Consider the following 15,032-nt stretch of genomic DNA (forward strand, 5'->3'; position numbering starts at 1 on the left):
TCTCATTGGTAGTAGTAGAAGATATATAAACATATGTTTAATTGGAAAGAACCACTAAATAACATCAAACTTCCATTACTTAAACTATTATTCATAATGGAGACTTTATTTATGCTAAAGTTCCCTCTGTATCTCTTACAGAAGAAAATACTTTGGAAAAATTAAATGACACAGGTATTGGCAGAAAATTTGTATATGCTTCATATACATAGATAAAGAACTGATGATAGAAACCATCTCTCTAAATTATTTGCTCCTTCAGATAGCTATATGTGGGACCCTTGCATGCAAGGCCTCCATGACACAGAAGATCCAAATGTATTCAACATAATCAGTAAAGGTGAAGCAGCACAAAGGTTAGGGAGCAAGAGAGAGTTTCTCTTTTGGAAAATAACTTTCATATAGAATCAGTTATTCTAACAATATTAGATTAAAGTTAATGGACTGAATTCACAGATGTGAGGTCATTATGGTTTTGTTTGACACAGACTCAGACTTGGAACAAAAGCCTCAACTCCAACTAACAATGCAGAACAATGATGGTCTAATCTAATTCTTTGTTTTGGTACTGGGGATTGAACCCATGTTTGCACACTTACAGTTCAGGCATTTATGCCACTGAGCTAAATCCCCAGTCCTCTAATCTAATTCTTGCAAGAGTCAGACCAACTACAGAACATTCCCCAGTGCCCAACTCCCTGTTCCTAGCCTCAGGCTCAGACACTTTCTTAATGTTAGAGTAACACAGTCATTAGGCAGGGTGTGGTTGGGTGAGAAACTGTAACTGCCTTTTACTGAATGCTGGTTAAATTTTCTTGCCTGGCCTATGTATTTCATGGTGTGCAGCTCATAGTCGATAAACCATGACATTGAGCAATTTCTTCTCATCTTAGAGGTTTTCATATTACTTGGAAGTCAACTACTGTTTCCTGGCAAAACCCAAATCTTAATTCTCTAGTAATCGTGATGGGAAGAAACCTGTTCAGAAGATATTATTTCACTTAATCTCTTCCAAATATTCAAATAATTGAATCTACTGAAGTTGTGGTGACACAAAATTTCATAATCTGTATCTGCACGTATCAACAGAGGAATTACTTTCCTGCTAGAATGAGCCAAGTGGTTGCTGAAAACTCAGATTCTGCCCAAGCTTGTGTATACATTCAGCTGGCATTAATTCTCAAATTGTGCTTTCTTGTTATATTATCTTCACTCACAGAAATTCATGGAAGTACTCAACTTCCTGGCTTGAGGTTGTGCAGATCCAGGCACAATATTTCAATTCTTAAAGGTCAGATCTCTGGAAAATGTCATTTCAATGGCTACAAGATGGAAGAGTGCTGCTTCTACTTGTGAGAAACATCTGTCATCAGAATGTCCAAGAAACTAGATTGCAGCCTTTGCCTTGGAAGGGACATGCTTTATTTGCCAGGTACAGCAGTATTACTTTAAAAGGTGAAAATAAAGTCTTTTTTGGTTGTTTGACAATACCCAAGTAAAAAGAGAAAATTTCACTAAACAGATTTCTGTCTGGTTAAATTGTTATTTATGCCTCTAAATATTTAATTTTAATCAACTAATTTATGCTAATTTGGTCATTTTTATGTAGTTTCACAGTGTTAGAATTTTTATAAATATTTGTTTGAGCAGATGATAATATTCAATAACATTTCTACAATGCTCATTGCATTAACATGAATACTTTTACACCCTAAAAGGCTGAGATTGCAGGAAACCACTTGTTGTAGCCACTCACTACAATTTATGAATCCCCTGCTTGGTCAAACACTACCATGTGTTCTATGAGGATGTGTAGGCATACAGGATACCTGTAGTAACCATCCAAAAACCAACATGGATTTTCTGGACTAAAGACAAGACCCAAAATTTGAGTTTATGAAAGAACAGAGAAAATAAGCTTGCTGACTATTTCAGATAAATATTCTGATACAAAGAAATCTACCCCAAGTCTTCAGGGTCTTATATTCTCAGAGGAAGTATCTACTTTTGGAAAATTAAGGTTTCAAAACACAGAAAATTAGTCAAAATATTCAAAGAAATTTTGTCTTTAACATGAAAGCCTAATAGGTGTGTATCTTCCCAAATAACAAGTTGGACATGTTACAAAACAATAAGTGTATTATGTTAGCTTATCAAACATTTTCCAGAAGTTAACACATAACATGATTATTTCTATATCTATTTGAATTTAAAAAATGTGAATGTGTATATCAGACCAGCAGTGTTAATAGTGTAATGAATGAACATTTATTTTGTGCTGCAAGTTTTAGAAGAGCTTCTGCTTGTAATCTAATAGTATCCCAATGAATAGGATAATCAATGCACACAGAGAAACCTATCATCTGAGAAGTACCATGTCTATGTGACTTAAATACATAAAACTAATTATTATCTTTTAGAACATCCACTCTTAAAAACTGTATTGTATTAATTAATTTGTATTCATTCTTTTGTAGAAAGTGTGAGCTTAATGATTAAATTAGCATTGCTGTAGTGTCTTTCATAGTATTAAATATTTAACAAGTTAAGCTCTGTGACATACAGTATAGTTTAAGTACTCTGTTTTAACCTATCATGCAAATAATGAAGCTGCGCAATAGATTTGATCTTGTAAATCTAGCATTGGTAATTAATAATATAAAGTCACTAAACATTGTAGGAAGTAAGGTGAAAAATGAGAACTACATATTGATAATTTTATTCCCTTGTATTCTTCAACAGGAGTGCCTTTTTGTCTACAGCTTCAACATGTGTAGGTCTTCTAAAGCAGACTGGAGGAGAACTCTAATATGGACACATTGACGTTTCTCCAAACATGGTTTCTAAATAAAGTTTAGACTCTTTCTTAGCATCTTCTACCACAATCGAATCCACTTGTAAATAACTTTTAAAAGAAATAAATACTAAATGCATGAATGAATGTGATATCTTTATTATCTTCTTGTTTTCTTCTAGTCAAAATTCATTTATTAACAGGTAATTGTTGCTGGAAATTACATACAGTGAAGTAGATGTTTCCAAAGACATTGATTTTATTCCCTAAAGCATTTGTATGTTACAGGTTTACTTATTCTTTAAGTCATAGAATATGTCAACAATGCTTAGTAGGTTAACAAAAATCACATTTTTTGAATCCATTGCTCACAGAAAAGCATTGTATCTTAATAATAGCTGTCATTTATTAAGATTTTAGTTGTTTAAACACTTTATATGAAATAACAATAGATTTTCAAGCAAACGATGATCTGATTTTCCCTGCGGTTAAAATGATCAAGTGGAGGTAAATTTAGGTTTTAATCCTTTTCCAACATCATCTACAGAGCAAAGAATTATCCTGAGATTGCAACACAAGTGCTGCAGCTCACTGTCAACCTTGCTCATCATTATGCTGTGCTGTCGATGTCGTTCCCGGCCGGCAGGAAGGACACACGACAAAGCCTGGCAGTGGACAACCTTTTCTTTTATTTTCCTTCTCCGTACAGCCTGCCCTGGGATCGCTCCCAGCCGAAGCCTCCTTTGGTCCGCTCCCCGCGGCTCCTTCTGGGCTTCTACTTCCGGGCTTCTTTTTCCCCCCCAGGGGTGGCACCAGTATATATACGGATACAGTGTCCAATCATGTTAAAGTAGGCAAGGCAAGCTGATTGCCTAACATCATCAGTTGCCAGGCAGACTATATTGTTGAGCGGGTTGCTTACGCGGTAAGCAGGAAACTAACGTGCTCGATGGGAGGGGTAATCTACCTCAGGCTTTACTCTTTACTACAGGCCTCACGTCCGCCAAGTGAGGCGACCGGGCTCGGGGCTGCAGCTCCCAACATCTCCCCCTTTTTTATTTTTTATGAATGTGCGCATCGTAGCCCTTTCTGGACTGGGTGCAGAGGCTTATGTCCTATGCGTAGGCCCACCGTAGGTCCTTGGCTTAGACCCTGGTCGGCCGTCCCATGGTCTGCCAAGGCCCTGAGGCCCTCGTCCTTTTTCTAGGGCCAGGCACAAACTGGACGGAACCTGGATGCACACAAGCTTGCACTCATTTCCTCTCCGTAAAGAAATCCCCTCGGAGAGAAATTTAGACCTGGGCAGCATCTAACAGTCCAGCGGCTTACGTGCAGGATGGGGTAGGGCCTGGCTTAGGTTGAGTCGCACCGGGGGAGTACGCTCTTACCCGTCATTGACTCTCCTACCCAGCTATGTCATAATTTTTTAGAGGAGGAGTGTGGGAAGCTCACCGCCCCTAGACTCGGTCGTAGGCTAGGCGAGCGAGCCATGCATATGCCTGAGGATCTTCTTGTCCATTTCGGGCTACCGCTATTTCTATTCATCTTGTTGGTCGGTCTGTGATGGATCTCCGGTAGGGCAGGTCTGATCTTCAGTCGAGGGCTTTGTCGCCCGTGTCAGTCTCTCCGGTACCCACAGTGGTTCTCGTCCCGATTCCTGTGGGAAAACACAAACCGCGCCTCGGTTCCAGCTGACCACTGGATCCGGGCCCATCCATTGTCCTGTCAGGACATCTTTCCACTTCACCCACCCTTTATGGTTGGGGGAAGGGTTGCAGTGCTCCACGGCTGGGGAGCAATTATCATTATTTAAATTTAAAAAATTGTGTGTGAATAGTGCCATGGATAATCGCGCCTTTGGGGCCAGGCCTTGGCCTACTCCCCCTTTTTGTTTTTGTAAAATTTTTTTGAGGCTTTTATGAGCCCTCTCAATGATTTTTTGACCTTGGGGATTGTATGGGATATCATGTTTTAATTGAACCTCTATCATTTTGTAGAACTCATTGAAGGCTTTGCCTATATAGGCTGGTCCATTATCAGTTTTTAATATTTTTGGTTTGCCCCATGTGGCCCAAGCCGCCAGGCAATGATTGATCACATTAGACACTTTTTTACCTGTTTTTGCTGTTGCGAATATGACGTGAGAACAGGTGTCTGTGGAAACATGAACATATTTAAGAGTCCCAAACTCCTGTATATGTGTGATGTCCATCTGCCAAACATCACCAGGGATCAAACCTCGAGGGTTTACTCCCATTGGTATGGCAGGTTTGTATGTGGCACAGGAGCCACATAGTCGCACGATATCTCGTGCATCTGCTCTGGAAACATGGAAATGGTTTGCTAGTGTCCTGGCATTGACATGAAACTTATCATGGAAGGCACGGGCTCGCTTGATTGGTGTTAGTAAGGTAAAAATCCATAACGGGCGAGTGGCAGTATCAGCAGCTGCATTCCCCTGTGCCATGGGCCCCGGCAGGGATGTATGTGTTCTTATGTGGGTGGTGAAGACCTTATGGTGTCTGTTTTGAAGCAATGTCTGGATAGACAGGAACAGCCCAGCCACTGTGGAAGTGGATCTAATTAAACCGGCAGTCTCAAGCACTTGCATAGCATTGACCACATACCTAGAATCGGAGACAATATTAATGGCTTCTGAGAACCGTTCAAGAATCATTTTAACGATCTGCAGTTTCACCACCTGAGGCTGATCAGGTTTAAATTGTATGGTAACCGGGGGCTTGCCTAGGATCACATAGGCGCCTATCCCCGTCTTGGAGCCATCTGTGTATATTGTAGTTGCTGGGACTAATGGCTCAGAGGCAGTAACCTTTGGAAAAATTATAGGGTGCTGAGTGACAAATGACAAGATAGGGTCTTTAGGGTATTGATTGTTTATATCCCCATGGAAAACACATCTCAGAATGGCCCATGTATCTATGCAGGCAGCCAGGGTCTTGATCTGGCTGGCGGTATAGGGTACTCGGATGGCTTGTGGTCCTGAGCCAAAATGTTGGACAGCTCTATCATGCGCCTCAAGGGCCAATGAAGCGACTGCCTCCGGGTAATGCTCTATGACTTTTGCAGGTGAGACCTTAGGGTGTATCCACAGTAATGGTCCTTTCTGCCAAATCACCGCTGTGGGCTGTAGACTAGTCTGTAGCAAACAGACATCAAAGGGTCGCCCTGGTTCAATTCTGTGTAAGGTAGCCCCATCTAAGGCTTTTTCCACTCTCTGTAAGGCAGCTCTTGCCTCAGGAGTGAGCCTCCTGTGGGAGGCTATATCTGGGTCTCCCTTCAGAAGGTCGAACAGGGGTTTGAGATCTGAATTTGGTATATGTAAATATGGCCTAATCCAATTAATGTCTCCCAATAGCTTTTGCATGTCATTTAGGGTCCTAACGCCATCCGTCCTAATGGTGACCTTCTGCGGAGAGACTAGCATAGGGGAGATTCTCGCGCCTAAGTAGGTCACCATTTCTCCTCCCTGAATCTTGTCGGGGGCAACATGCAGATTAGCTTGTCTCAGGGCCTCGACCAACTGGCCGAGCATATTATTTAGCATGTCTGGGTCCCTGCCGCTGAGCAAAAGGTCGTCCATGTAATGCACACATCTTATCTTGGGAAAGGATTTCCGTAGGGGGGCCAGTAGGGAATCAAGGTAAATCTGACACATAGTGGGACTGTTGGCCATACCTTGGGGCAGCGTTATCCACTCGTATCTGAGATCAGGGCTTTCTTGGTTAATGGTGGGTAAAGTAAAGGCGAACCTATGAGTGTCCTCTGGATGCAGGGGGATTGAGAAGAAACAGTCTCTAAGATCTATAACATAAACTGGCCAGGACTGAGGGATGGCTGAGAGAGCTGGCAGCCCCCTCTGGACCGCCCCCAGGGACTGCATCTGTGCGTTGACCGCCCTTAGATCATGGAGCAGCCTCCATTTGCCAGACTTTTTCTTAATTATAAAAATGGGGGTGTTCCATGGGGAGGTTGACGGCTTAATGTGTCCTAATCTAAGTTGTGTACTGACTATTTCTGACAAGGCTAATAGCTTCTCCTTAGGCAGGGGCCACTGAGGTACCCAAACCGGATCATTTGACCTCCAGGTGATTTTGATCGAAGTGGGTAGGAGAGCTTCTTCAGCGGCCCCTAAGAAAAACCCAGCCCTTGCCTACCTTTTTTGTTCTCTACTGGTATTGGGGATGTCCGACCCTGTAGGGCATTGCCCAAGCCTTTGCCGGGGGTATATCCCTGGTTCCTGAGTATATCCTTAGCCTGGGGGGAGCAGTTTGACGTAAGCGTGACATCCATCTGAGTGAGGATGTCCCTTCCCCATAGAGACACTGGCAACTGCAACACAAATGGTTGGAAATGGCCCTGATGACCCTCCTCATCGCACCAGAGCAGGGTTGAAGCACTAACCTGAGGAGCTGACACCATCCCCAGGCCCTGCAGCGTGTTATCTGCAGTGTTGGTGGGCCAGTTGGAGGGCCAATCCTTTCTAGAGATAATGGAACGGTCAGCTCCTGTGTCTAGGAGCCCTGTTATATTCTTGCCATTGACCTTAAGTGAGAGCATGGGCCTTTTATCAAGTATTATATGGAGTCCCTCGAAGACTTCCCCTGAGGAACCGAAATCTTGACTTTCTCTAATTTTCTGCTTTGAGGGGAATCTCTTGTGGAGACTGGGGAGCAGCAAGAGCTGCGCTATCTTGTCTCCTTTATTGATTACCATAGTACCCACAAGAGATTGAACCATAATTTTAATGTGTCCTGTGTAGTCTGAGTCTATGACCCCCGGGACTACTATGAGACCCCGAAGGGCCGTGGAGGATCTCCCGATCACCAGACCCACGGAATTTTCGGGTAACGGTCCCTTAAAGGTGGTTTCAACCACTTGAACACCCATATCAGGCACTAATATAAGTCTGGAGGCGACACTGAGGTCCACACCTGCTGACCCAGGGGTGGCCCTTGTTGAAGGCTGCCATCCTGAGTTGTCCTGTCTCTGGGGCGGGGGCCTGCCTGTGAAGGGGGCCCCCTCTGGCCGTTTTTTGGCCCTCTAGCATCTCGTCCACAAATACGGTTGCCCTGAGCATCAAAGACAGACCTACACTCCTCAGCTTTGTGTGATCCCCTCTTGCATCGCCCACAAACATATGGTTCTTCATTCCTAGGGCGAGGCCTAGCATCTGTATTGTTTGGGCAATGACGTTTAATGTGTCCTGGCTCCCCGCAGGCAAAACACCCTTTAGCCTTACATTCCCCTTCTAACCCGCGAGGTCCCCTCTGCTGTACAGCCGCGGCCAGGAGAGCAGCCACTCCCGAGTTGGAGAGCGGCCCCCCTATCTCTCTACATATCCTAATCCAGGCATTGAGGTCCTTGTTCTTATGAGGAGCTATCGCTGCCTTGCACTCCTTTATACATTGCTCAAAAATCAGCTGCCTTACCAGCGGTCGAGCCACTCCCGGATCAGAAAATATCTTATCGGCAGCATCTTGCATTCGGGCCACAAAGTCAACAAATGGCTCTGTGGTACCCTGAATTATTTTTGAAAGACACAAGGAGGCTGTTCCGGCACCACTTACCTGCTTCCAGGCGCGGAGCCCTATGGCGTTGATTTGTTCATAGACAGCGCCGGGGAACTGAGTCTGATCATCAGCGTGCCGACCTTCTCCCATAAGCATTTCCTTGTTCCACCCCCGGTTTCCCCGACTGGCGTTTCTCTCAGCCTGCTCTGCAGAGAACTCTGCGTACCAGGCTCGCCAATCCAGGTAACTACCCGAGGGCAGACACGCCTTTGCCAGCTGAATCCAGTCCGCGGGGGTGAGGGGCCCAGAAGACAGGTTCTCCAGCATGGCAATGGTGTAAGGCGCAGTCGGCCCAAAGGTTGTAACTGCATTTTTAAGTTCTCTAATCTGCTTTATCTCAAAAGGCTCCCATGCATTACGTCCCTGGCCCATAGCTACTTGTACAGGAAATATCCCGTAGGGGCCACTATCTATCCCAGGTGGTGGATGTACCTCATGAGACAAACGTCCCCCCTGCCAAAGCCGCCTGTAAAAATACCGACCCGCCGGCGGCGGAGCATAAGACAGCAGCCATGATTGGGCGGAAAATGGGGGCCCGTGCATCACTTCCTGTTCTGGCGAAGAGGAAGGGAGCTCCCGGGCGGCCGCCTCGTGGCGAGGGATCGCTTCCGGGCGGAAGGCTTCGCCTCCCTCTCGCGCCGGGGAGCGCTCAGGAGCTCTCTACTCCTCCGCAGACCAAGTTGAGCGGAGCGCAATTCACGGCGCAACGCTGGGAAAGAACCCTGCGACTCCTTATCGAGCGACTTAGGCTCCTGACAGCTGGTCTCTTTGGCCTCCTTGCCATTCAACTTTCCCTCGTCCTCGGAGTCAGACGACTCCGAGGCTAGAGCCCCGTCCTTCTCCTTAGCATCTTTGTTCCCCTTGACGGGCCCCTCTCGGGAGCTCCCCGACTGGGCCTGCTCAAATACCCTGCGTACTTTTGTAAGCTCTTGAGAGCTTTCTCCACAACCACCCTCGCTCTTAGTGTTGCTACCTAGCATGTTTCCCATCTTTTAATATGTTACTCACCGCGTGAGGCCCAAGGAATCCGCCACTTACGCGTGAGCCTGAGGGGAGTCTAAAAGCCCTGTAGGTGCGCGCCACCCAGAGCCCAGGCTTATCCCCAACTCACCTGTCTCGCAGCTCTGTACTGGAGCGTTGTCTGCTGTCACGTCTCGGGGGTGATCAGTCCCCGTGCGGGCCTCCAAATGTCGATGTCGTTCCCGGCCGGCAGGAAGGACACACGACAAAGCCTGGCAGTGGACAACCTTTTCTTTTATTTTCCTTCTCCGTACAGCCTGCCCTGGGATCGCTCCCAGCCGAAGCCTCCTTTGGTCTGCTCCCCGCGGCTCCTTCTGGGCTTCTACTTCCGGGCTTCTTCTTCCCCCCCAGGGGTGGCACCAGTATATATACGGATACAGTGTCCAATCATGTTAAAGTAAGCAAGGCAAGCTGATTGGCTAACATCATCAGTTGCCAGGCAGACTATATTGTTGAGCGGGTTGCTTACGCGGTAAGCAGGAAACTAACGTGCTCGATGGGAGGGGTAATCTACCTCAGGCTTTACTCTTTACTACAGGCCTCACATCCGCCAAGTGAGGCGACCGGGCTCGGGGCTGCGGCTCCCAACACTGTGCTGTGTCTCCAAGAAGGTCTTGGATCCTGTCCAGGTGCACACTTGATGTGGAACTTAGAGATAGTATCTGGTCACCATAGTTACCTAACGCCATTTCCCACTGGATTGCATTTTTAAAATTGCAAAGATGAGGCTTTGAACTGATATCATGTTATATAAACATGAAAATAGTGTAAAATGCTACCAGAACAGAAAGAATTAGTGGCACTAATGTTATATATAGTTGAAATGTAAAAGTTTCTGAGATTATATAAATTATTCCCATTTTTAATGTGAAAATTGAGATATATATGTAATTTTGGTTAGTAAAATAACAAAAATTTGTGCCTTCTCAAACTGAGGATTGTTTTTGCCTTTGGAAATACTGTTTTCAGAAATCTGCATAGTGAATTTATATTTATGAAAACTATTATTTCTAAGAAACATTCTGTATAAAACCATAATAGTTTTTCTCTATTTTTCAGTTTCTGTTTCAGCCTCTTTCATCACCTAACTCATGGTGAAAAAATACATACTAATTTATGATGCTAGTTGGTGAAACTTGTGTGTTAATTCAAACTTCTTCTAGAAAAGATATGTTGAAAATTTGGCAAGTCTATGTAAATACATTAGGAATTGGTATAGGTAAGAATAAAATGGACAGAACTATACTTCCTAAAACACTTACACATAATCCCAGATAATATTACCAGATATCTGATTATTATTACCAGATAAAGAAATTGCTACAAGCATCAATGGGTTAATAATTCATAATTATCAGATAAATTCAAAGAACAATTTTTTAAATTGAATGAGAGATATATGCAGACTGAAAATCCTTTGAGATGTGCCGGGAGCTCTATTACACTGTGAGAGCATAGAGTACTGAGTTGAATGCTCCAGGAGAGACATTAGTTTTAGGGTTGAACACAACATGTGATAAATTTTCACCCAAAGTACTACCAATTTGGATACACATTCTATTACCTTATATATTTAAGGCTTATTTACATTTCCAGAAAAGTAGGTGGCTTGAAAGTAAAAATTTATATCTGTCATTGCTGAATGTTGTGCCAAGAAATAACATAAAATAGAAAAAGTAGTAAATGGATGAGTGATTGTGGAGGCTTCTTTGTCCTCCTCAGAGATGCACTGATGTTATGAGGTAGAAACTTTTATATACAGGCCCAACAAAATCATTATAGGGAAATGACATAACAAAAGGAGAGCATTTGGGACATTTTGAGAATGAACTCAATAGATTCTTAGCAGTTTATCACTGTGATAAGCAATGTGGAGGAAATATTGATGAAGACCTGCTCTGTGATAGATTGGATCATGATCTTAGTCACAATTTTCTGGCAGGTCCTGTTTTCTTGAGTTATCATCCCCGAAACAAGCCTTTCAGACTGAATGGAATACAGAATTTGTCCTCCTGGACCTCATTCAGGATCTCAACATACAGATAGTATTTATAAAAGTATCAAGATTCTAGCTTCACTCTCCATGCAGTAAACTGAAGTGTTATTTTTATCCTCTCTAAGAAAGCAAAATTAAAATGTTATGGAACTTCAGTCAGGACCTTTATTAATGAGATGAAACTCTCTTTATCCTGCTGGGTAGCACTTACTATGTACTGCCATCAACCTGCAACATACTCATCCTCTTTAAAACAACAATAGTACCTCAGAAGCACCTTGGAGGATCTCACTGCTCACAGGCCCTGAAAACATGAAATATATATCAATGAGAGAAGGGAGAAAACAGAGAAACAGAGAGGGAGAGAGAGAGAGAGAGAGAGAGAGAGAGAGAGAGAGAGAGAGAGAGACTGTTTTAGGGGCACCAGATAACAAAAGTACTTTGAGTCTCACAATGACAATAAATTCAGTTGTAAAGCCATCAAAGCCCTCTATAATCAGCAGTTTTTATCTAAGCCTCCTTTTTCTTAATCAAAGGATTCTGTAAATAAGTTTTTCATTTTCTCTTAGAATTCTGAATCTCTTTCTCATTAATGCATGTTCCTATGCTGTTTTTTTTTTGTGGCATATTCATAAATGAATACAAGACACAGTGATGTCCCAGACATTCTTATTTTGCCCTCTATTTGGATCTCTTTTCTCTTCAACAGTTTTAAATGTAGTTACTTACATTTTAAAATATATTTATGTTTATTGGTATATTTTAGATATATACAATGATCACATTCATCATAGAAAGCTTATAGATATACATGATACATGTTAATTGCTCTTTTTTCCCATTCCCCACCTTCCCTTCAACCCTTCTTTCTCCACTATTCACAAACATTTGATTCAACTTTATCCTTTGTTTCTCATTTCCTTTTATTTTTCCCTTGCTCCTTCAAAAGTCCCACCTACGTCCCTTTCCTTTAGAACAATTTCATCCTTCTTTACAATATCTGCTGCATATTCTGGTCCTTGTTTACATTTTCAGCTTATAACATGAGAGAGACAAAGTGTTATTTACAAATGTATGTGTGATATTTCTTATATAAAACTATGGTCTCATTCAATTACCTAAAAATGGATCAACTTTATCCTTCTTTATGGCTAAATAATACACCATTATAAAAAATGTCTTTTTGTATCCATTACTCAATCAGTGGGCATTTGGGTTGTTTCTACATTTAGCTATTAGAAACTGTGCTTCTATAAACATGAGTGTGCATGATTCAGCATCGGATGATACTTTTATACCTTACAGGGAGATACCAAGAAGAGGATTACCTGGGTCAAATGGGACTTCTAGTCTTAGTGTTTTGCAGACTTCCTACACTGATTTATGCAATGGTAGCAACATGCCACACTTCTACTACGAGTGGAGAAAAATTCCTTTTTCCACACTTCCAATCCCACGTTTCTTATTGGCTCTTGATAATATCCATTTTATCTAAGTAAGATGGAATCTTAGCATTGCTCTATCCTTTCATTTTTCAAATGATCAGTGATATTGAATACTTTTCCATATATTTATTTTCTGCTTCTACTTCTTCATCTGAAAATTGTGGATTTACCTTAGATATCCATTGTTCTACTGGGTCTTTAAATTTGTGGGGTCTGATTTTGGTGATTCTTTATATGTTCTAGATATTAATCACTTTTCTGAGAAACAATTTACTAACATTATTTCGCCTACTCTGTGGATTGTCTTATTCACTCTGTTGGTGATTAATTTTGCTATCAAAAGAGAGAATTAATAAGATGATATTCTAAGATGTTGATTGTTTGTAGTATTTCCTGTACAGTCAGGGTTTTATGTATGAGGTCTTTGCCTACATCGTTGTCTTCAAGAGTTCTACCTATTGTCTCATTCAGGAGAAATATAGCATTTGTATTTTAACACTTAGGTCTGTGATCTACTTGATTTTAGTTTAGAGCATCATGAGAATCATGGCTCTCACTTTTGTCTTATTCATGTGGAAAGCAAGATTTTCATGACAAACTAATTAAAGAGGCAATCTTTATTCCAGTGAACATGTTTGGTGCCTTTGTCAAATATAGGGTGACTGAGTGTGTTTGAAGTTGTTTTTACATCTTTAATCTGTCCCACTGATCCAGAAGCCTGGTTTTTGAAAAGTACCATGCTGTTTTCAGCATGGTAGCTTTGTAGTGCGACTTCACGTCAGAAATTGTGATGTGTCCTCCCCATTCTAAAGAAATTCCTGTGCTATTTGAGGATTTTTCTATATCCAAATAAATTTTAGAAATGTTTTATCCAGTTCTAGTAATGGTATTTAGTGGAGATTGCATTAAACATGCATAAGGATTTCGGAATTGTGTCCATTTTTATTATAATGGTTCTCACTATCCAACAGCAAGAGATATCTTTTCATTTTCTGATAACCCTTTAATCTCTTTTTCTAGACTAGTACAGTTTTCAATGTAGAAATCTTTTACTTTCTTTGTCAAATTGTTTAAGTACCTATTTTGGTGCTATTATGAAAGGCATTGTTTTCCTAATTTCCCAATGAGGTGGCTATGTATTCTACAAATGAAAGTGTAACTACTTCCTTCCATATCATTATTAATTTTATTTCCATCACTTGTCTAATTACTCTGGCTGTTTGCAAACTTAAGTTAAATAGAAGTGGTGACGTTCAACATCTTTGTCTTGGTCCTGATTTTAAAGGGAAAGTTTTGGTTTTTGACCATTTTGGGATTTGCTGAATGGTTTTTCTGTGTCTAGTAAGAGATCATGTGTTTTTTGTTTTGGGCTCTCTTGAAATACATTTACATCACCATCATCTTTGTATTCCTTAGATGAATCCCTCTTGGTCATGACACAAGCTTCTTTATGACTTCCTACATTCTCTTTTCCAGTATCTTACTGAGGATTTTTTGTCAGTTCACACTGTTAGGGAGATTGGTCTTTGAGTTTTCTATTTTTTGTTTGTCATTTTTTGCGGAAGTCCTTCTCTGCTTTTGGTGTCAAGTATAATACTTACTTCACAGAGTTACTTTGGGAATATTGCTTCCTTTTTAATCTCATCAAAGAGTTCCATGAGGAATGCCAATAGATAATCTCTATTTTTTTCTTTAAAACTCATAGTGAATCCATCAGCACCAGAGTTTTTATTTGAAAATAAATATCTGAATACATTTTCCACTTCACTCACTAATATTGAATTTTTAGAATTTCTTTATCTTCCTGATTTCATTTTAGGAATTCATGAAATGAATGCTTCTGGAAATTCATCAATTTCCTCTGTGTTTTGATCTTTTTGGAGCAAAAATTCTAAATGAGCTTCTGGATACCTATATTAACAACTGTGGTTTCGTGCTTTTTCTAATTGTATGAATTTGAGATTATTCTTTCCTATTTTTATAAAGTTGACTAAGAGTTTATCAATTTTATTTAATCTTTCAAAAACCTTTGAATTATTGATTATTGCATTGCTTTCTTAGTTTGCATTGCATTACTTTCTGCTCCAATCTTTATACAATACTCTCTTGTATGACTTTTTGGCTTGAACTATTCCTTTTTCTACAAGTCTGAGGTTCAACAATATTTGCTTATTTGAGCTCACTTT

The sequence above is a fragment of the Cavia porcellus genome, unplaced genomic scaffold (genome assembly GCF_034190915.1).
Source record: "Cavia porcellus strain 051 isolate PalLab524CR breed Dunkin Hartley unplaced genomic scaffold, mCavPor4.1 scaffold_17, whole genome shotgun sequence".
Taxonomy (NCBI): domain Eukaryota; kingdom Metazoa; phylum Chordata; class Mammalia; order Rodentia; family Caviidae; genus Cavia; species Cavia porcellus.